Source organism: Bombina bombina, chromosome 6 (assembly GCF_027579735.1).
Source record: "Bombina bombina isolate aBomBom1 chromosome 6, aBomBom1.pri, whole genome shotgun sequence".
NCBI classification, from domain to species: Eukaryota; Metazoa; Chordata; class Amphibia; order Anura; family Bombinatoridae; genus Bombina; species Bombina bombina.
In genome coordinates, this window is record NC_069504.1 from 257,800,227 (window position 1) to 257,822,853 (window position 22,627).

A 22,627-nucleotide genomic window follows, 5' to 3' on the forward strand; every position below is an offset into this window, starting at 1 on the left:
GTACTCGGCGCTACAATATCACGCACCTCCCTGTGAGCGGGAGATGTAGGTACTGACACGTGAGGCGAGTTAGTCGGCATAACTCTCCCCTCGTTGTTTGGTGAAATTTGTTCAATTTGTACAGATTGACTTTTATTTAAAGTAGCATCAATACAGTTAGTACATAAATTTCTATTGGGCTCCACTTTGGCATTGCAACAAATGACACAGGTATCATCCTCTGAATCAGACATGTTTAACACACTAGCAAATAAACTTGTAACTTGGAAATACAATTCAATTAGAATAATATTAAAACGTACTGTGCCTTTAAGAAGCACAGAAGATCTATGACAGTTGAAAATTAATAAATTGAAACAGTTATAGCCTCAATCCTTGTAAATAACACAACTTTAGCAAAGGTTTAATCCCATTAGCAAAGATAACAAATTCTGAAAGCAGGAAACAAATTACAGAATAAACGTTTTTTATCTCAGTCAAACTATAATTCTCACAGCTCTGCTGAGAGAAATTACCTCCCTCAAAATAAGTTTTGAAGACCCCTGAGCTCTGTAGAGATGAACCGGATCATGCAGGGAATACAATGAGTTGCTGACTGAAATATTTGATGTGTAGTAAAAGCGCCAAAAAACGGCCCCTCCCCCTCACACACAGCAGTGAGGGAGAACAGAAACTGTCAGAAAACAGATTAAGCAACTGCCAAGTGGAAAAATAGTGCCCAAACATTTATTCACTCAGTACCTCAGTAAATGAAAACGATTTTACATTCCAGCAAAAACGTTAAACATAATCTCTAGTTATTAAACAGCTTTATGTATTTCTTACAGTGTAATTCTAGTGAAGTACCATTCTCCAGAATACTGAAGTGTAAAGTATACATACATGACATTATATCGGTATGGCAGGATTTTCTCATCAATTCCATTGTCAGAAAATAAAAACTGCTACATACCTCTATGCAGATTCATCTGCCCGCTGTCCCCTGATCTGAAGTTTACCTCTCCTCAGATGGCCGAGAAACAGCAATATGATCTTAACTACTCCGGCTAAAATCATAACAAAAACTCTGGTAGATTCTTCTTCAAACTCTGCCAGAGAGATAATAACACACTCCGGTGCTATTTTAAAATAACAAACTTTTGATTGAAGATATAAAACTAAGTATAATCACCATAGTCCTCTCACACATCCTATCTAGTCGTTGGGTGCAAGAGAATGACTGGGAGTGACGTAGAGGGGAGGAGCTATATGCAGCTCTGCTGGGTGAATCCTCTTGCACTTCCTGTTGGGGAGGAGTAATATCCCAGAAGTAATGATGACCCGTGGACTGATCACACTTAACAGAAGAAATAGTGTCAACCAGCAACTAAGCCCTTTATTTAAGCCATTATTTTATACATAGTCTAAGAAACATGGCTTACCTTCCCCTATGGGGATTACTGACAGTCTTCTAGCATTACTGGGTTTTGTTAGAAAAATGACTCATCATACCTGAAGCAGTTAAGCCTGCAAACTGTTCCCCCCAACTGAAGTTCTCCTGTATTCAACAGTCCTGCATGGGAACAGCAATGGATTTTAGTTACTGATGCTAAAATCATAGTCCTCTCAGCAGAAATCTTCATCACTTTCTGCTTCAGAGTAAATAGTACAAGCCGGCACTATTTTAAAATAACAAACTTTTGATAGAAGAAATAAAAACTACAAACTAACACCACAAACTCTTTACCACCCCCGTGGAGATGCTACTTGTTTAGAGCGGCAAAGAGAATGACTGGGAGGGCGGAGCCTGAGGGGAGCTATATGGACAGCCCTGCTGTGTGCTCTCTTTGCCACTTCCTGTAGGGATTGAGAATATCCCACAAGTAAGGATGAAGCCGTGGACCGGACACACCAATGTAAGAGAAAACAAATATTAAAACAAATAAATGATCATCTAAGGGTTCCTGAAGGGGTGGGGGGTTGGTTTTGGGGGGGGAAGCTACACTACAGAAAAGGGCAATAAAAAAAAACAAAAAAACATTTTTTGTTACTAAACTGGGTACTGGCAGACAGCTGCCAGTACCGAAGATGGCGCCCATTAAGGCAGAGGGGGAGGGTTAGAAAGCTGTTTGGTGGGGGATCAGTGAGGTTGGGGGCTAAGGGGGGATACTACACAGCAGCATATGTAAATATGCCAAAAAAAATTAAAAAAGCCCAAATATAGCTTTTATTTTAGTACTGGCCAGTACTTAAGATGGCGGGGATAATTGTGGGGTGGGGGAGGGAAGAGAGCTGTTTCGGAGGGATCAGGGGGTCTGAATTTTTTAGGTGGGAGGCTGAGCTCTACACTAAAGCTAAAATTAACCCTCCAAGCTCCCTACAAGCTACATAATTAACCCCATCACTGCTAGCCATAATACACGTGTGATGCACAGCGGCATTTGGCGGCCTTCTTATTACCACAAAGCAACGCCAAAGCCATATATTTCTGCTATTTCTGAATAAAGGGGATCCCAGAGAAGTATTTACAACCATTTGTGCCATAATTGCACAAGCTGTTTGTAAATGATTTCAGTGAGAAACCTAAAATTGTGAAAAATGTAACGTTTTTTTTTAATTTGATCGTATTTGGCGGTGAAATGGTGGCATGAAATATACCAAAATTGGCCTAGATCAATACTTTGGGTTGTCTACTACACTACACTAAAGCTAAAATTACCCCTAAAAGCTCCCTACATGCTCTCTAATTAACCCCTTCACTGCTGGGCATAATACACGTGTAGTGAGCAGTGGCATTTAGCAGCCTTCTAATTACCAAAAAACAACGCCAAAGCCATATATGTCTGCTACTTCTGAACAAAGGGGATCCCAGATAATAATTTACAATAATTTAAGCCATAATTGCACAAGCTGTTTGTAAATAATTTCAGGGAGAAACCAAAAGTTTGTGAAAAAATTAGTGAAAAAGTGAACAATTTTTTGTATTTAATCGCATTTGGCGGTGAAATAGTGGCATGAAATATACCAAAATGGGCCTAGATCAATACTTTGGGATGTCTACTAAAATAAAATATATACATGTCAATGGATATTCAGAGATTCCTGAAAGATATTAGTGTTCTAATGTAACTAGCGCTAATTTTGAAAAATAATGGTTTGGAAATAGCAAAGTGCTATTTGTATTTATGGCCCTATAACTTACAAAAAAAGCAAAGAAGATGTAAACATTGGGTATTTCTAAACTCAGGACAAAATTTAGAAACTATTTAGCATGGGTGTTTTTTGGTGGTTGTAGATGTGTAACAGATTTTGGGGGTCAAAGTTAGAAAAAGTGTGTTTTTTTCCATTTTTTCCTCATATTTTATAATTTTTTTTATAGTAAGTTATAAGATATGATGAAAATAATGGTATTTTTAGAAAGTCCATTTAATGGCGAGAAAAACGGTATATAATATGTGTGGGTACAGTAAATGAGTAAGAGGAAAAACATAATTTATGTAAGAACTTACCTGATAAATTAATTTCTTTCATATTGGCAAGAGTCCATGAGCTAGTGACATATGGGATATACAATTCTACCAGGAGGGGCAAAGTTTCCCAAACCTCAAAATGCCTACAAATACACCCCTCACCACACCCACAATTCAGTTTAACGAATAGCCAAGCAGTGGGGTGATAAAGAAAGGAGTAGAAAGCATCAACAAAGGAAATTTGGAAATAATTGTGCTTTATACAAAAAATCATAACCACCATAAAAAGGGTGGGCCTCATGGACTCTTGACAATATGAAAGAAATGAATTTATCAGATAAGTTCTTACATAAAACAGAATTTATGTTTACCTGATAAATTACTTTCTCCAACGGTGTGTCCGGTCCACGGCGTCATCCTTACTTGTGGGATATTCTCTTCCCCAACAGGAAATGGCAAAGAGCCCAGCAAAGCTGGTCACATGATCCCTCCTAGGCTCCGCCTACCCCAGTCATTCGACCGACGTACAGGAGGAAAACAGAATTTATGTTTACCTGATAAATTACTTTCTCCAACGGTGTGTCCGGTCCACGGCGTCATCCTTACTTGTGGGATATTCTCCTCCCCAACAGGAAATGGCAAAGAGCCCAGCAAAGCTGGTCACATGATCCCTCCTAGGCTCCGCCTACCCCAGTCATTCGACCGACGTTAAGGAGGAATATTTGCATAGGAGAAACCATATGGTACCGTGGTGACTGTAGTTAAAGAAAATAAATTATCAGACCTGATTAAAAAAACCAGGGCGGGCCGTGGACCGGACACACCGTTGGAGAAAGTAATTTATCAGGTAAACATAAATTCTGTTTTCTCCAACATAGGTGTGTCCGGTCCACGGCGTCATCCTTACTTGTGGGAACCAATACCAAAGCTTTAGGACACGGATGAAGGGAGGGAGCAAATCAGGTCACCTAAATGGAAGGCACCACGGCTTGCAAAACCTTTCTCCCAAAAATAGCCTCAGAAGAAGCAAAAGTATCAAACTTGTAAAATTTGGTAAAAGTGTGCAGTGAAGACCAAGTCGCTGCCCTACATATCTGATCAACAGAAGCCTCGTTCTTGAAGGCCCATGTGGAAGCCACAGCCCTAGTGGAATGAGCTGTGATTCTTTCGGGAGGCTGCCGTCCGGCAGTCTCGTAAGCCAATCTGATGATGCCTTTAATCCAAAAAGAGAGAGAGGTAGAAGTTGCTTTTTGACCTCTCCTTTTACCAGAATAAACAACAAACAAGGAAGATGTTTGTCTAAAATCCTTTGTAGCATCTAAATAGAATTTTAGAGCGCGAACAACATCCAAATTGTGCAACAAACGTTCCTTCTTTGAAACTGGTTTCGGACACAGAGGAGGTACGATAATCTCCTGGTTAATGTTTTTGTTAGAAACAACTTTTGGAAGAAAACCAGGTTTAGTACGTAAAACCACCTTATCTGCATGGAACACCAGATAAGGAGGAGAACACTGCAGAGCAGATAATTCTGAAACTCTTCTAGCAGAAGAAATTGCAACTAAAAACAAAACTTTCCAAGATAATAACTTAATATCAACGGAATGTAAGGGTTCAAACGGAACCCCCTGAAGAACTGAAAGAACTAAATTGAGACTCCAAGGAGGAGTCAAAGGTTTGTAAACAGGCTTAATTCTAACCAGAGCCTGAACAAAGGCTTGAACATCTGGCACAGCTGCCAGCTTTTTGTGAAGTAACACAGACAAGGCAGAAATCTGTCCCTTCAGGGAACTTGCAGATAATCCTTTTTCCAATCCTTCTTGAAGGAAGGATAGAATCTTAGGAATCTTAACCCTGTCCCAAGGGAATCCTTTAGATTCACACCAACAGATATATTTTTTCCAAATTTTGTGGTAAATCTTCCTAGTTACAGGCTTTCTGGCCTGAACAAGAGTATCGATAACAGAATCTGAGAACCCTCGCTTTGATAAGATCAAGCGTTCAATCTCCAAGCAGTCAGCTGGAGTGAAACCAGGTTCGGATGTTCGAACGGACCCTGAACAAGAAGGTCTCGTCTCAAAGGTAGCTTCCAAGGTGGAGCCGATGACATATTCACCAGATCTGCATACCAAGTCCTGCGTGGCCACGCAGGAGCTATCAAGATCACCGACGCCCTCTCCTGATTGATCCTGGCTACCAGCCTGGGGATGAGAGGAAACGGCGGGAACACATAAGCTAGTTTGAAGGTCCAAGGTGCTACTAGTGCATCCACTAGAGCCGCCTTGGGATCCCTGGATCTGGACCCGTAGCAAGGAACTTTGAAGTTCTGACGAGAGGCCATCAGATCCATGTCTGGAATGCCCCACAGCTGAGTGACTTGGGCAAAGATTTCCGGATGGAGTTCCCACTCCCCCGGATGCAATGTCTGACGACTCAGAAAATCCGCTTCCCAATTTTCCACTCCTGGGATGTGGATAGCGGACAGGTGGCAGGAGTGAGACTCCGCCCATAGAATGATTTTGGTCACTTCTTCCATCGCTAGGGAACTCCTTGTTCCCCCCTGATGGTTGATGTATGCAACAGTTGTCATGTTGTCTGAATGAAACCGTATGAACTTGGCCCTCGCTAGCTGAGGCCAAGCCTTGAGAGCATTGAATATCGCTCTCAGTTCCAGAATATTTATCGGTAGAAGAGATTCTTCCCGAGACCAAAGACCCTGAGCTTTCAGGGATCCCCAGACCGCGCCCCAGCCCATCAGACTGGCGTCGGTCGTGACAATGACCCACTCTGGTCTGCGGAATGTCATCCCTTGTGACAGGTTGTCCAGGGACAGCCACCAACGGAGTGAGTCTCTGGTCCTCTGATTTACTTGTATCTTCGGAGACAAGTCTGTATAATCCCCATTCCACTGACTGAGCATGCACAGTTGTAATGGTCTTAGATGAATGCGCGCAAAAGGAACTATGTCCATTGCCGCTACCATCAACCCGATCACTTCCATGCACTGAGCTATGGAAGGAAGAGGAACGGAATGAAGTATCCGACAAGAGTCTAGAAGCTTTGTTTTTCTGGCCTCTGTCAGAAATATCCTCATTTCTAAGGAGTCTATTATTGTTCCCAAGAAGGGAACCCTTGTTGACGGAGATAGAGAACTCTTTTCCACGTTCACTTTCCATCCGTGAGATCTGAGAAAGGCCAGGACGATGTCCGTGTGAGCCTTTGCTTGAGGAAGGGACGACGCTTGAATCAGAATGTCGTCCAAGTAAGGTACTACAGCAATGCCCCTTGGTCTTAGCACAGCTAGAAGGGACCCTAGTACCTTTGTGAAAATTCTCGGAGCAGTGGCTAATCCGAATGGAAGTGCCACAAACTGGTAATGCTTGTCCAGAAAAGCGAACCTTAGGAACTGATGATGTTCCTTGTGGATAGGAATATGTAGGTACGCATCCTTTAAATCCACCGTGGTCATAAATTGACCTTCCTGGATGGTAGGAAGGATCGTTCGAATGGTTTCCATTTTGAACGATGGAACCCTGAGAAATTTGTTTAGGATCTTGAGATCTAAAATTGGTCTGAATGTTCCCTCTTTTTTGGGAACTATGAACAGGTTGGAGTAAAACCCCATCCCTTGTTCTCCTATTGGAACTGGATGAATTACTCCCATCTTTAACAGGTCTTCTACACAATGTAAGAATGCCTGTCTTTTTATTTGGTTTGAAGATAATTGAGACCTGTGGAACCTTCCCCTTGGGGGTAGTTCCTTGAATTCCAGGAGATAACCTTGAGAAACTATTTCTAGTGCCCAAGGATCCTGAACATCTCTTGCCCAGGCCTGAGCAAAGAGAGAAAGTCTGCCCCCCACCAGATCCGGTCCCGGATCGGGGGCCATCCCTTCATGCTGTTTTGGTAGCAGTGGCAGGCTTCTTGGCCTGCTTACCCTTGTTCCAGCCTTGCATCGGTCTCCAGGCTGGTTTGGGTTGAGAAGTATTACCCTCTTGCTTAGAGGATGTAGAAGTAGAGGCTGGTCCGTTTCTGCGAAAGGGACGAAAATTAGGCTTATTTTTAGCCTTAAAAGACCTATCCTGAGGAAGGGCGTGGCCCTTTCCCCCGGTGATGTCTGAAATAATCTCTTTCAAATCAGGACCAAACAGTGTTTTACCCTTGAAAGGGATGTTAAGCAATTTTGTCTTGGAAGACACATCCGCTGACCAAGACTTTAGCCAAAGCGCTCTGCGCGCCACGATAGCAAACCCTGAATTTTTCGCCGCTAATCTAGCTAATTGCAAAGCGGCATCTAGAATAAAAGAGTTAGCCAATTTAAGTGCTTGAACTCTGTCCATAACCTCCTCATACGAAGATTCTTTACTGATCGACTTTTCTAGTTCTTCGAACCAGAAACACGCTGCCGTAGTGACAGGAACAATGCATGAAATTGGTTGTAGAAGGTAACCTTGCTGAACAAACATCTTTTTAAGCAAACCCTCTAGTTTTTTATCCATAGGATCTTTGAAAGCACAACTATCTTCTATGGGAATAGTAGTGCGTTTGTTTAGAGTAGAGACCGCCCCCTCGACCTTAGGGACTGTCTGCCATAAGTCCTTTCTGGGGTCGACTATAGGAAATAATTTCTTCAATATAGGGGGAGGAACAAAAAGGTATGCCGGGCCTTTCCCACTCCTTATTTACTATGTCCGCCACCCGCTTGGGTATAGGAAAAGCATCGGGGGGCACCAGAACCTCTAGGAACTTGTCCATCTTACATAATTTCTCTGGAATGACCAAATTGTCACAATCATCCAGAGTAGATAATACCTCCTTAAGCAGTGCGCGGAGATGTTCTAATTTAAATTTAAATGTTACAACATCAGGTTCAGCTTGTTGAGAAATTTTTCCTGAATCTGAAATTTCTCCCTCAGACAAAACCTCCCTCCTGGCCCCTTCAGATTGGTGTGAGGGTATGTCAGAAACGTTATCATCAGCGTCCACTTGCTCTTCAGTGTTTAAAACAGAGCAATCGCGCTCTCTCTGATAAGTAGGCATTTTAGATAAAATATTAGCAATAGAATTATCCATAACAGCCGTTAATTGTTGCATGGTAATAAGTATTGGCGCACTAGATGTACTAGGGGCCTCTTGTGTGGGCAAAACTGGTGTAGACACAGAAGGGGATGATGCAGTACCATGCTTACTCCCCTCATTTGAAGAATCATCTTGGGCAATATTATTATCTGTGGCATCATTGTCCCTACCTTGTTTGGACACTATGTCACAATTATCACATATATTTAAATGGGGAGACACATTGGCTTTCATACATATAGAACATCGCTTATCTGATGGTTCAGACATGTTAAACAGGCTTAAACTTGTCAACAAAGCACAAAAAACGTTTTAAAATAAAACCGTTACTGTCACTTTAAATTTTAAACAGAACACACTTTATTACTGAATATGCGAAAAAGCATTTAGGAATTGTTCAAAATTCACCAAAATTTCACCACAGTGTCTTAAAGCCTTAAAAGTATTGCACACCAAATTTGAAAGCTTTAACCCTTAAAATAACGGAACCGGAGCCGTTTTTACATTTAACCCCTATACAGTCCCAGGTATCTGCTTTGCTGAGACCCAACCAAGCCCAGAGGGGAATACGATACCAAGCTTTTTCAGTGGTTCTTAGCTCCTCACACATGCATCTGCATGCCTTGCTTTCCAAAAACAACTGCGCATTAGTGGCGCGAAAATGAGGCTCTGCCTATGACTAGAGAAGGCCCCCATCTGAAAAAGGTGTCCATACAGTGCCTGCCGTTTTTTAACAACAATCCCCAAGATTATAATAACTATAAAGAGTTATAATCTGCCAAATATGCTTAGCAAAGTAATCGTTTTAGCCCAGAAAAATGTCTACCAGTTTTTTAAGCCCTTATAAAGCCCTTTATTCTTTTACTTAATCTAATAAAATGGCTTACCGGTCCCCATAGGGAAAATGACAGCCTTCCAGCATTACAAAGTCTTGTTAGAAATGTGGCCAGTCATACCTCAGGCAGAAAAGTCTGCCAACTGCTAACCCCAACTGAAGTTACTTCATCTCAACAGTCCTGTGTGGAAACAGCAATCGATTTTAGTAACGTTTGCTAAAATCATCTTCCTCTTACAAACAGAAATCTTCATCTCTTTTCTGTTTCAGAGTAAATAGTACATACCAGCACTATTTTAAAATAACAAACACTTGATTGAAGAATAAAAACTACATTTAAACACCAAAAAACTCTTAACCATCTCCGTGGAGATGTTGCCGGTGCAACGGCAAAGAGAATGACTGGGGTAGGCGGAGCCTAGGATGGATCATGTGACCAGCTTTGCTGGGCTCTTTGCCATTTCCTGTTGGGGAAGAGAATATCCCACAAGTAAGGATGACGCCGTGGACCGGACACACCTATGTTGGAGATATTATGTTTTCTTTCATGTAATTGGCAAGAGTCCAAGAGCTAGTGACATATGGGATATCAATACCCAAGATGTGGAGTCTTCCACTCAAGAGTCACTAGAGAGGGAGGGAATAAAACAAAAAACAGCCATAAACCGCTGAGAAATAATCCACAACTCAAAAATAAGTTATTTTCACTTTTGAAAGAAAAAAACTTAAATCAAAAGCAGAAGAATCAAACTGAAACAGCTGCCTGAAGAACTTTTCTACCAAAAACTGCTTCCGAAGAAGCAAATACATCAAAATGGTAGAATTTAGTAAATGTATGCAAAGAGGACCAAGTGGCTGCTTTGCAAATCTGATCGACTGAAGCTTCATTCTTAAAAGCCCATGAAGTAGAGACTGATCTAGTAGAATGAGCTGTAATTCTCTGAGGCGGGGTTTGACCCGACTCCAAATAAGCTTGATGAATCAAAAGTTTCAACCAAGAAGCCAAGGAAACAGCAGAAGCTTTCTGACCTTTCCTAGGACAAGAAAATAAAACAAATAGACTAGAAGTCTTCCTGAAATTTTTAGTAGCTTCCACATAATATTTCAAAGCTCTTACCACATCCAAAGAATGTAAGGATCTCTCCAAAGAATTCTTAGGATTAGGACATAAAGAAGGGACAACAATTTCTCTACTAATGTTGTTAGAATTCACAACCTTAGGTAAAAATTGAAAAGAAGTCAGCAAAACTGCCTTATCCTGATGAAAAATCAGAAAAGGAGACTCACAAGAAAGAGCAGATAGCTCAGAAACTCTTCTAGCAGAAGAGATAGCCAAAAGGAACAACACTTTCCAAGAAAGTAGTTTAATGTCCAAAGAATGCATAGGTTCAAATGGAGGAGCCTGTAAAGCCCTCAGAACCAAATTAAGACTCCAAAGAGGAGAAATTGACTTAATGACAGGCTTAATACGAACTAAAGCCTGTACAAAACAGTGTATATCAGGAAGTATAGCAATTTTTCTGTGAAATAAAACAGAAAGAGCGGAGATTTGTCCTTTCAAGGAACTTGCAGACAAACCCTTATCCAGACCATCCTGAAGAAACTGCAAAATTCTAGGAATTCTAAAAGAATGCCAGGAGAATTTATGAGAAGAACACCATGAAATGTAAGCCTTCCAAACTCTATAATAAATCTTCCTAGAGACAGATTTACGAGCTTGTAACTTAGTATTAATCACTGAATCAGAGAAACCTCTATGACTTAGAACTAAGCGTTCAATTTCCATACCTTCAAATTTAATGATTTGAGATCCTGATGGAAAAACTGACCTTGAGATAGTAGGTCCGGCCGTAATGGAAGTGGCCAAGGCGGGCAACTGGACAACCGAACCAGATCTGCATACCAAAACCTGTGTGGCCATGCTGGAGCCACCAGCAACACAAAAGACTGTTCCATGATGATTTTGGAAATCACTCTTGGAAGAAGAACTAGAGGCGGGAAGATGTAAGCAGGTTGATAACACCAAGGAAGTGTCAGCGCATCCACTGCTTCCGCCTGAACATCCCTGGACCTGGACAGGTATCTGGGAAGTTTCTTGTTTAGATGAGAGGCCACGAGATCTATCTCTGGAAGCCCCCACATCTGAACAATCTGAGAAAACACATCTGGATGGAGAGACCACTCCCCTGGATGTAAAGTCTGGCGGCTGAGATAATCCGCCTCCCAATTGTCTATACCTGGCATATGTACTGCAGAGATTAGACAGGAGCTGGATTCCGCCCAAGCAAGTATCCGAGATACTTCTTTCATAGCTTGGGGACTGTGAGTCCCACCCTGATGATTGACATAAGCCACAGTTGTGATATTGTCTGTCTGAAAACAAATGAACTGTTCTCTCTTTAGTAGAGGCCAGAACAGAAGAGCCCTGAGAATTGCACAGAGTTCTAAAATATTTATTGGTAATCTCGCCTCTTGAGATTTCCAAACCCCTTGTGCTGTCAGAGGTCCCCAGACAGCTCCCCAACCTGAAAGACTCGCATCTGTTGTGATCACAGTCCAGGTTGGCCGAACAAAAGAAGCCCCTTGAACTAAACGATGGTGATCTATCCACCATGTCAGAGTGTGTCGTACATTGGGATTCAAGGATATTAATTGTGATTGTTACGGTACCAACAGTGTACCAAGGGTTAATACCAGATGAACAATGTCCTGCATAGGGAATCAGCAATTCACAACCCTTGTACATTTAGATAAAAAGGGGAAGACGCCCTTTTATGAAACAGTAGAATTACATTACTTAAATACTTTACTTAGGCAGATAACAACTTAAACACATTTGGCTTGTCTTATCACCTAGCGTCTGCTCTCTGAGGGTGATTAAACAATGGCCTGTTAATTACTTAAATGTAATTATAGCACACAATAGCTGAGGCCAGCAACTCTGTCTTTAGAAATTAGTTTCTTAGCTAAACACAATTAACTCCTTCAGTCCTGACAGAAGGGTCTGTCACATATCTCCCCCCTTGTGGAACACTCCGGCAGACCCGGCTTGACCCTTTGGCGGGTCAACCTGGGGATGACCGGACTAGGAGGTGGTAGGCATGTCAGTTTGCCAGGACAATCCATCTGTATTCCCGTTATGAGAGAGAATTCCTGTCCATACAAAGAAGGGTTCAACTTCCTCAGTGCCCAGACTAGGGCTAAACAGTCCTTCAAAATCCCATCAGCTTCTTTACGAGTTTTCTGTACCTGCTCTTTATAGGTATCCACAATCCCTTCATACTGACATAGGGTGCCCTTGAGTTGCTGCACCTCACTATGAGCCAGCGTCAGCTTCTCCTCAAGTGTCGCTAAGTTTCTCTTTAATGTTTCATGTCCCACTCTCAAGCTGGTGTTTTCTGCAGTCTGTCGGTGCAGCCTGTCTAGCAGAGATTCACGTTCTAAACGTGCTTTTTCCTCTGCGCTCCTCTTCTCCTTCATCAGCGCATTGTAACGGGATTTCCACGTATCAATAGCGGATAGAGATTTACTGAGCTCAGCGTCCTGGGGCTTAGCAGCAGGGGGGTCAGTCTCTGCTGCACGGATCTGAGCACGGGTAGTCACAGGGTTAACATCAGCGGGACCCATGGGAGCATAGGCAGAAACAAGGGGAGCCAAGTCATTTCCAAGGAGAACATCAGCAGGTAAGTCCTTCTTGACCCCCACATTCACAGGTCTAGCGCCCACTCCCCAATCCAAATGTACCCTGGCAACAGGTAGGCTGAACACATCGCCCCCTGCTACCCTCACAGCCACAGTGTCTCCAGTGTACTGTTTCTCAGACACCAAGTTCTTTTGAAGCAAGGTCATGGTAGCACCAGTATCCCGTAGACCACTGACCTTCTTCCCATTCACTTTAACCAGTTGCCGGTTATTCCGGTGGGCAGCTTGCACAAGGTCTGCCTCATGTAGGATGCTCCAGCATTCTTGCGCCTCTACGTAGCGGGCCGCAGGCTGAGAGTTACGTGGGATTCCGCCGGCGGGTCTTCTCCAGGACTGTGCTTGGTTCGCTGCATTTAGGGGACACTCTGGTCTTTTGTGCCCTAGTTGCTTACATCCAAAGCACCAAATAGGCTGCGAGTAGCCCCGTGAATTGAACCGGGCTCTCTGAGGGTAGTTCGTGGCCAGAGGCCGTGTGGTATAGCGGTGCGCCGGGGGTTGGTAACTGGCAGCTGCTGGGGTGACTGGGGGTCTGTACTCCACTCTAGCAGGGGGCTTAGTGGTAGAAGTGTCCAGTTTGCGGGCATCCGTATACTCATCTGCCAAGCGAGCCGCTTCATGCAGGGTGGAGGGTTTACGGCCCCGAACCCACTCTCGAACTCCTGCGGGTAACTTGTCGAAGCAATGTTCCAACAGGAATAGCTGCAGCACCTCTTCCCCAGACACGGCTTGGCACCCTGCTATCCAGTGAGCTGCTGTGCGGTGCACCTTACATGCCCACTCAAGGTAGGAATCTCCAGTTAATTTAACAGTGTCTCTGAACCGCCTCCGGTATGCCTCCGGTGTAACCGCATACCTGGAGAGCAGAGCCTCTTTTACAGTATTATAATCCCCGACTTCCTCATCTGGAATGGCCCGAAAAGCCTCACTGGCCCGGCCGGATAATTTTCCGGATAATATCATGACCCAGTCCTCTGTGGGTACCTTGTGTAGTGCACATTGCCTCTCAAAATCCGCAAGGTACCCATCAATCTCTCATTCTGTTTCCAGGAAGTTTTTAAAAGCTGCAAAATTTACTTTTCTCTTTTCCACTGGGTTTGCTGCAGCGCCGCTTTGGCGAAGTAGGTTGGCCTCCACAGCTGCTATGACCCGGTCGATAATTTCCGCAGATGGGTTGGGGCCATAATGTGCCAGTCTTATTTTAACCGCCCGATCAAAGCTTGCTTCTGCGGGGGTTCTGTCTGCTATGCTGGGCCCATTGGTTCCTTCTGTCCCTGGTACTCTTTCCATCTTAGTCAGTATTGTAATAATCCCCCTCTTCCTGAGGTTACTGGCTTGTGTAGTTGCTCTTCTGGGCAATAAGGTTCATTCCGTCGCTTGCCACCAATGTTACGGTACCAACAGTGTACCAAGGGTTAATACCAGATGAACAATGTCCTGCATAGGGAATCAGCAATTCACAACCCAGCCAGTTTCAGGTTTAAAACAGAATGTCATTTAATAAAGGCTAGATGCCTAGTATTTATACAGGTTTGACCCCAGATGGGGGGGTTGAAAGACTCTTGTACATTTAGATAAAAAGGGGAAGACGCCCTTTTATGAAACAGTAGAATTACATTACTTAAATACTTTACTTAGGCAGATAACAACTTAAACACATTTGGCTTGTCTTATCACCTAGCGTCTGCTCTCTGAGGGTGATTAAACAATGGCCTGTTAATTACTTAAATGTAATTATAGCACACAATAGCTGAGGCCAGCAACTCTGTCTTTAGAAATTAGTTTCTTAGCTAAACACAATTAACTCCTTCAGTCCTGACAGAAGGGTCTGTCACAGTGATATCTTTGTATAATCCCTGCACCATTGATTCAGCATACAAAGCTGTAGAGGTCTCATGTGAAAACGAGCAAAGGGGATTGTGTCCGATGCTGCAGTCATGAGACCTAAAACTTCCATGCACATAGCCACTGAAGGGAATGACAGACTGAAGGCGCCGGCAGGCTGCAACCAATTTTAAACGTCTCTTGTCTGTTAGAGACAGAGTCATGGACACTGAATCTATCTGGAAACCTAAAAAGGTGACCCTTGTCTGAGGAATCAAGAAACTTTTTGGTAAATTGATCCTCCAACCATGTTTCCGAAGAAACAACACTAGTCGATTCGTGTGAGATTCTGCAGTATGTAAAGACTGAGCTAGTACCAAGATATCGTCCAAATAAGGAAACACCGCAATACCCTGTTCTCTGATTACAGATAGTAGGGCACCCAGAACCTTTGAAAAGATTCTTGGAGCTGTTGCTAGGCCAAATGGAAGAGCAACAAATTGGTAATGCTTGTCTAGAAAAGAGAATCTGAGAAACTGATAGTGTTCTGGATGAATCGGAATATGAAGGTATGCATCCTGCAAGTCTATTGTGGACATATAATGTCCTTGCTGAACAAAAGGCAGAATAGTCCTTATAGTCACCATCTTGAAAGTTGGTACTCTTACATAACTATTCAAAATTTTCAGATCCAGAACTGGTCTGAACAAATTTTCTTTCTTTGGTACAATGAATAGGTTTGAATAAAACCCCAAACCTTGTTCCTGAAGAGGAACTGGCATGATTACCCCTGAAGACTCCAGATCTGAAACACACTTCAGAAAAGCCTGAGCTTTTACTGGATTTACAGGAATGTGTGAGAGAAAAAATCTTCTCACAGGAGGTCTTACTTTGAATCCTCAGTAGGGAAACAGGAAGGCGCCAATAGGGTAATAACGATAAAACCCTGAGAAACAAGCGAAGAATAAAGTAAACCTATTGCCGCCTCACAAAATATGAGCGCTAACCACAGTTTGATGATTGGACTGTGCTATATGGTTTTCGGCAATTAGGAGTCTCAAATACTGTCTATCGCTATTCACCTGTCCCTCTGCCTGTGTACGGAATATCGGCATACAAAGAGGAAGGTGTGTTAGTATCCAGTGATCCTGATTGGCCTTACGGAACCCGGTCCGGCTCGAGGATCAGCTGCTGCCTTTGTGAGTCTTCCGGGCGACTTTGAGGTCCCGGCCTGCATTGCTAGGCACGTCTTAGTGCCGCTTGGCTTGTGAGTATCAGTATCCTCCTTACCCACTTGTTTCTCAGGGTTTTAGCGTTATTACCCTATTGGCGCCTTCATGTTTCCCTACTGCAGATTCTTTCACCGTGGACACACGCTATAGAAGAGCGGCCTTCCCATTGGATTATCTGGACAGACCTCCACTTTCACTACCCTGGGCGCACCTCCATCAAGAACTTTGTTTCTTTGACTTTATTTTACTTTGAATCCTATTCGATACCCTTGAGAGACAATGCTCTGAATCCAATGATTTTGGACAGATTTTATCCAAAAATCCTTGAAAAACCTTAATCTGCCCCCTACCAGCTGAGCTGGAATGAGGGCCGCACCTTCATGCGGATTTAGGGGCAGACTTTGGTTTCCTAAATGGCTTGGATTTATTCCAATTTGAGGAAGGCTTCCAAGTGGAAGCAGATTCCTTGGGAGGAGGATTGAGTTTTTGTTCCTTATTCTGACGAAAGGAACGAAAACGGTTAGAAGCCTTAGATTTACCCTTAGGTTTTTTATCCTGAGGCAAAAAAACTCCTTTTCCTCCAGTGATAGTTGAAATAATAGAATCCAACTGAGAACCAAATAAATTATTACCTTGGAAAGAAAGAGATAGTAATCTAGATTTAGATGTCATATCAGCATTCCAAGATTTAAGCCACAAAGCTCTTCTAGCTAATACAGCTAAAGACATGGATCTATCATCAATTTTGATAATATCAAAAATGGCATCACAAATAAAATCATTAGCATGTTGCAATAAGCGAACAATGCTAGATATGTCAGAATCCAATTCATGTTGCGCTAAATTTTCCAACCAGAAAGTTGATGCGGCCGCAACATCACCCAAAGAAATAGCAGGTCTGAGAAGATGACCTGAATATAAATAGGCCTTCCTTAGATAAGATTCAAGCTTCCTATCTAAAGGATCCTTAAAGGAAGTGCTATCTTCCATAGGAATAGTGGTACGTTTAGCAAGAGTAGAAATAGCCCCATCAACTTTGGGGATCTTTTCCCAAAACTCTATAGATTTTGCTGGTAAAGGATACAATCTCTTAAACCTTGAAGAAGGAACAAAGGAAGTACCTGGCTTATTCCATTCCCTAGAAATCATATCAGAAATAGCCTCAGGAATGGGAAAAACACCTGGGGAAACCACAGGAGGTTTAAAAACAGCATTTAAACGTTTATTAGACTGAACGTCAATAGGACTGGTTACCTCAATATCCAAAGTAATTAACACTTCTTTTAATAAAGAACGCATATACTCTATTTTAAATAAATAAGTAGATTTGTCAGTGTCAATATCTGAGGAAGGATCTTCTGTTTCAGATAGATCCTCATCAGAAGAGGATGAATTATTATGTTGTTGGTCATTTGAAATTTCATCAGCTAAATGAGAAGTTTTAAAAGACCTTTTACGTTTATTAGAAGGTGGAAATGCAGACAAAGCCTTCATAATAGATTCAGAAACAAATTCTTTGAAATTGACAGGTATATCATGCACATTAGAAGTTGAAGGAACTGCAACTGGCAATGTATTATTACTGATAGAAACACTATCTGCATGTAAAAGTTTATCATGACAACTATTACAAATGACATTCGGTGGAATAATTTCTACAATTTTGCAACAAATGCACTTAGCTTTGGTAGAACCGACGTCAGGCAGCAATGTTCCAGCAGAAACTTCAGAGACAGGATCGGATTGGGACATCTTGCTCAATGTAAAAGAAAAAACAACATATAAAGCAAAATTATCTATTTCCTTAAATGACAGTTTCAGGAATGGGAAAAAATGCAAAGCATAGGCCTCTTGATAGAAGAAAGCAGGAGGCAAACATGCATGGGGTATTGAAATAATGAAAAAAACTGAATTTATGCTTACCTGATAAATTTCTTTCTCCAACGGTGTGTCCGGTCCACGGCGTCATCTTTACTTGTGGGGAATATTCTCTTCCCCAACAGGAAATGGCAAAGAGCACAGCAAAAGCTGCCCATATAGCCCCTCCTCAGGCTCCGCCCCCCAGTCATTCGACCGACGGTTAGGAGAAAAAAAGGAGAAACTATAGGGTGCCGTGGTGACTGTAGTGTATAGAGAAAGAAATTTTTCAAACCCGATTAAAAAAACCAGGGCGGGCCGTGGACCGGACACACCGTTGGAGAAAGAAATTTATCAGGTAAGCATAAATTCTGTTTTCTCCAACATTGGTGTGTCCGGTCCACGGCGTCATCCTTACTTGTGGGAACCAATACCAAAGCTTTAGGACACGGATGAAGGGAGGGAGCAAATCAGGTTACCTAAACAGAAGGCACCACGGCTTGCAAAACCTTTCTCCCAAAAATAGCCTCCGAAGAAGCATAAGTAACAAATTTGTAAAATTTGGCAAAAGTGTGCAGAGAAGACCAAGTCGCTGCCTTCTGATCAACAGAAGCCTCGTTCTTGAAGGCCCATGTGGAAGCCACAGCCCTAGTGGAGTGAGCTGTGATTCGTTCAGGAGGCTGCCGTCCGGCAGTCTCATAAGCCAATCGGATAATGCTTTTCAGCCATAAAGAAAAAGAGGTAGCAGTAGCTTTTTGTCCTCTCCTCTTACCAGAGTAAACGACAAACAAAGATGAGGTTTGTCTAAAATCCTTAGTTGCTTCTAAATAGAACTTTAAAGCACGGACTACATCTAAATTGTGTAACAAACGTTCCTTCTTTGAAACTGGATTCGGACACAGAGAAGGAACAACTATTTCCTGGTTAATATTCTTGTTGGAAACAACTTTTGGAAGAAAACCAGGCTTGGTACGCAAAACGACCTTATCTGAATGGAACACCAGATAGGGTGGATCACACTGCAAAGCAGATAATTCAGAAACTCTTCTAGCAGAAGAAATAGCAACCAAAAACAGAACTTTCCAAGATAGTAACTTGATATCTATGGAATGTAAAGGTTCAAACGGAACCCCTTGAAGAACTGAAAGAACTAAATTTAGACTCCAAGGAGGAGTCATGGGTCTGTAAACAGGCTTGATTCTGACCAAAGCCTGTACAAAAGCTTGTACATCTGGCACAGCTGCCAGGGGTTTGTGTAACAAAACAGATAAAGCAGAAATCTGTCCTTTTAGAGAACTCGCTGACAACCCTTTATCCAAACCCTCTTGGAGAAAGGAAAGAATCTTAGGAATTTTAATCTTACTCCAGGAGAATCCCTTGGATTCACACCAACAGATATATTTTTTCCATATTTTATGGTAAATCTTTCTAGTCACAGGTTTTCTGGCTTGGACCAGAGTATCTATCACTGAATTTGAAAACCCACGCTTGGATAAAATCAAGCATTCAATTTCCAAGCAGTCAGCTGCAGAGAAACTAGATTTGGATGTTCGAATGGACCTTGTACTAGAAGATCCTGTCTCAAAGGTAGCTTCCATGGTGGAGCCGATGACATATTCACCTGGTCTGCATACCAAGTCCTGCGTGGCCACGCAGGAGCTATCAGAATCACCGAGGCCTTCTCCTGTTTGATCCTGGCTATGAGCCTGGGAAGGAGAGGAAACGGTGGAAACACATAAGCTAGGTTGAACGACCAAGGCGCCACTAATGCATCCACTAGAGTCGCCTTGGGATCCCTGGATCTGGACCCGTAGCAAGGAACCTTGAAGTTCTGACGAGACGCCATCAGATCCATGTCTGGAATGCCCCATAATTGAGTTAACTGGGCAAAGACCTCCGGGTGGAGTTCCCACTCCCCCGGATGGAAAGTCTGACGACTCAAATAATCCGCCTCCCAGTTGTCTACTCCTGGGATGTGAATTGTAGATAGGTGGCAGGAGAGATCCTCCGCCCATTTGATGATCTTGGATACCTCTCTCATCGCCAAGGAACTCTTTGTTCCTCCCTGATGGTTGATGTAAGCTACAGTCGTCATGTTGTCCGACTGGAATCTTATGAATCCGGCCTTCGCTAGTTGAGGCCAAGCCCGGAGAGCATTGAATATCGCTCTCAGCTCCAGGATATTTATCGGGAGAAGGGACTCTTCCCGAGACCATAGACCCTGAGCTTTCAGGGAGTCCCAGACCGCGCCCCAGCCTAATAGACTGGCGTCGGTCGTGACAATGACCCACTCTGGTCTGCGGAAACTCATTCCCTGAGACAGGTGATCCTGAGTCAACCACCAACGGAGTGAGTCTCTGGTTACCTGGTCTACTTGAATCTGGGGAGAAAAGTCTGCATAGTCCCCATTCCACTGATTGAGCATGCACAGTTGTAATGGTCTTAGATGAATTCGAGCAAAAGGAACTATGTCCATTGCTGCAACCATCAATCCTACTACTTCCATGCACTGAGCTATGGAAGGCTGCAGAATAGAGTGAAGAACTTGACAAGCTTTTAGAAGCTTTGACTTTCTGACCTCTGTCAGGAAGATCTTCATTTCTAAAGAATCTATTATTGTTCCCAAAAAGGGAACTCTTGTTGACGGAGACAGGGAACTCTTTTCTACGTTCACCTTCCACCCGTGAGATCTGAGAAAGGCTAGAACAATGTCTGTATGAGCCTTTGCCTTGGAAAGAGACGACGCTTGAATTAGAATGTCGTCTAGATAAGGTGCCACTGCAATGCCCCTCGGTCTTAGAACTGCTAGAAGGGACCCTAGCACCTTTGTGAAAATTCTGGGAGCAGTGGCTAAACCGAACGGAAGAGCCACGAACTGGTAATGCTTGTCCAGAAAGGCGAACCTTAGGAACTGATGATGATCTTTGTGGATAGGAATATGTAGGTACGCATCCTTTAAATCCACGGTAGTCATATATTGACCCTCCTGGATTGTAGGTAAAATTGTTCGAATGGTTTCCATTTTGAACGATGGAACTCTGAGGAATTTGTTTAGAATTTTTAAATCCAGAATTGGTCTGAAAGTTCCCTCTTTTTTGGGAACTACAAACAGGTTTGAGTAAAACCCCTGAACTTGTTCCACTGTTGGAACTGGGTGTATCACTCCCATCTTTAACAGGTCTCCTACACAATGTAAGAATGCCTGTCTCTTTATCTGGTCTGAAGATAAGCGAGACATGTGGAACCTTCCCCTTGGAGGAAGTTCCTTGAATTCTAGAAGATAACCCTGAGAGACTATTTCTAGTGCCCAGGGATCTGGAACATCTCTTGCCCAAGCCTGAGCAAAGAGAGAGAGTCTGCCCCCTACTAGATCCGGTCCCGGATCGGGGGCTACCCCTTCATGCTGTCTTGGTAGCAGCAGAAGGCTTCTTAGCCTGTTTACCCTTGTTCCAGCCTTGCATTGGTTTCCAAGCTGGCTTAGCCTGGGAAGCGTTACCCTCTTGTCTAGAGGCTGCAGAGTTAGGAGACGGTCCGTTCCTGAAGTTACGAAAGGAACGAAAATTGGACTTATTCTTAGCCTTAAAAGGCCTATCCTGTGGGAGGGCATGGCCCTTTCCCCCAGTGATGTCTGAAATAATCTCCTTCAATTCTGGCCCAAAAAGGGTCTTACCTTTGAAAGTAATATTAAGCAATTTTGTCTTGGAAGACACATCCGCCGACCAAGACTTTAGCCAGAGCGCTCTGCGCGCCACAATTGCAAACCCAGAATTTTTCGCCGCTAACCTCGCCAATTGCAAAGCGGCATCTAAAATAAAGGAATTAGCTAACTTAAGTGCGTGAATTCTGTCCATGACTTCCTCATATGGAGTCTCCTTATTGAGCGACTTTTCTAGTTCATCGAACCAAAAACACGCCGCCGTAGTGACAGGAATAATGCACGAAATTGGTTGGAGGAGGAAACTTTGCTGAACAAAAATCTTTTTAAGCAAACCCTCCAATTTTTTATCCATAGGATCTTTGAAAGCACAATTGTCCTCAATGGGAATAGTCGTGCGTTTGGCTAGCGTAGAAACTGCCCCCTCAACCTTAGGGACTGTTTGCCATGCGTCCTTCCTTGGGTCGACCATGGAGAACATTTTCTTAAATATAGGAGGTGGGACAAAAGGTATGCCTGGTTTCTCCCACTCCTTAGTCACTATGTCCGCCACCCTTTTAGGTATCGGAAAGGCATCAGGGTGCACTGGGACCTCTAGGAATTTGTCCATTTTGCACAATTTTTCTGGAATGACCAAAGAGTCACAATCATCCAGCGTAGTTTGTACCTCCTTAAGTAAGGCGCGGAGATGCTCTAACTTAAATTTAAACGTCACAACATCAGGTTCTGCCTGTTGAGAAATTCTTCCTGAATCAGAAATTTCTCCCTCCGACAAACCCTCCCTCACTGCCAATTCTGACTGGTGTGAGGGTATGACAGATAAATTATCGTCAGCGCACTCTTGCTCTACTGTATTTAAAACTGAGCAATCACGCTTTCTTTGAAATGCTGGCATTTTGGATAAAATATTAGCTATAGAATTATCCATTACTGCAGTTAATTGTTGCATAGTAACAAGCATTGGCGTGCTAGATGTACTAGGAATCGCCTGCGCGGG

At 43.1% G+C, this 22,627-nt stretch overlaps 1 protein-coding gene across 2 annotated transcripts in view; it reads right to left on the minus strand.

The window, feature by feature from the left end:
- The window catches only part of CNOT2 (CCR4-NOT transcription complex subunit 2), a 644,096-nt gene that overhangs the window by 415,667 nt on the left and 205,802 nt on the right, over nt 1-22,627 (minus strand). The gene's annotated exons all lie outside the window — the stretch shown is intronic.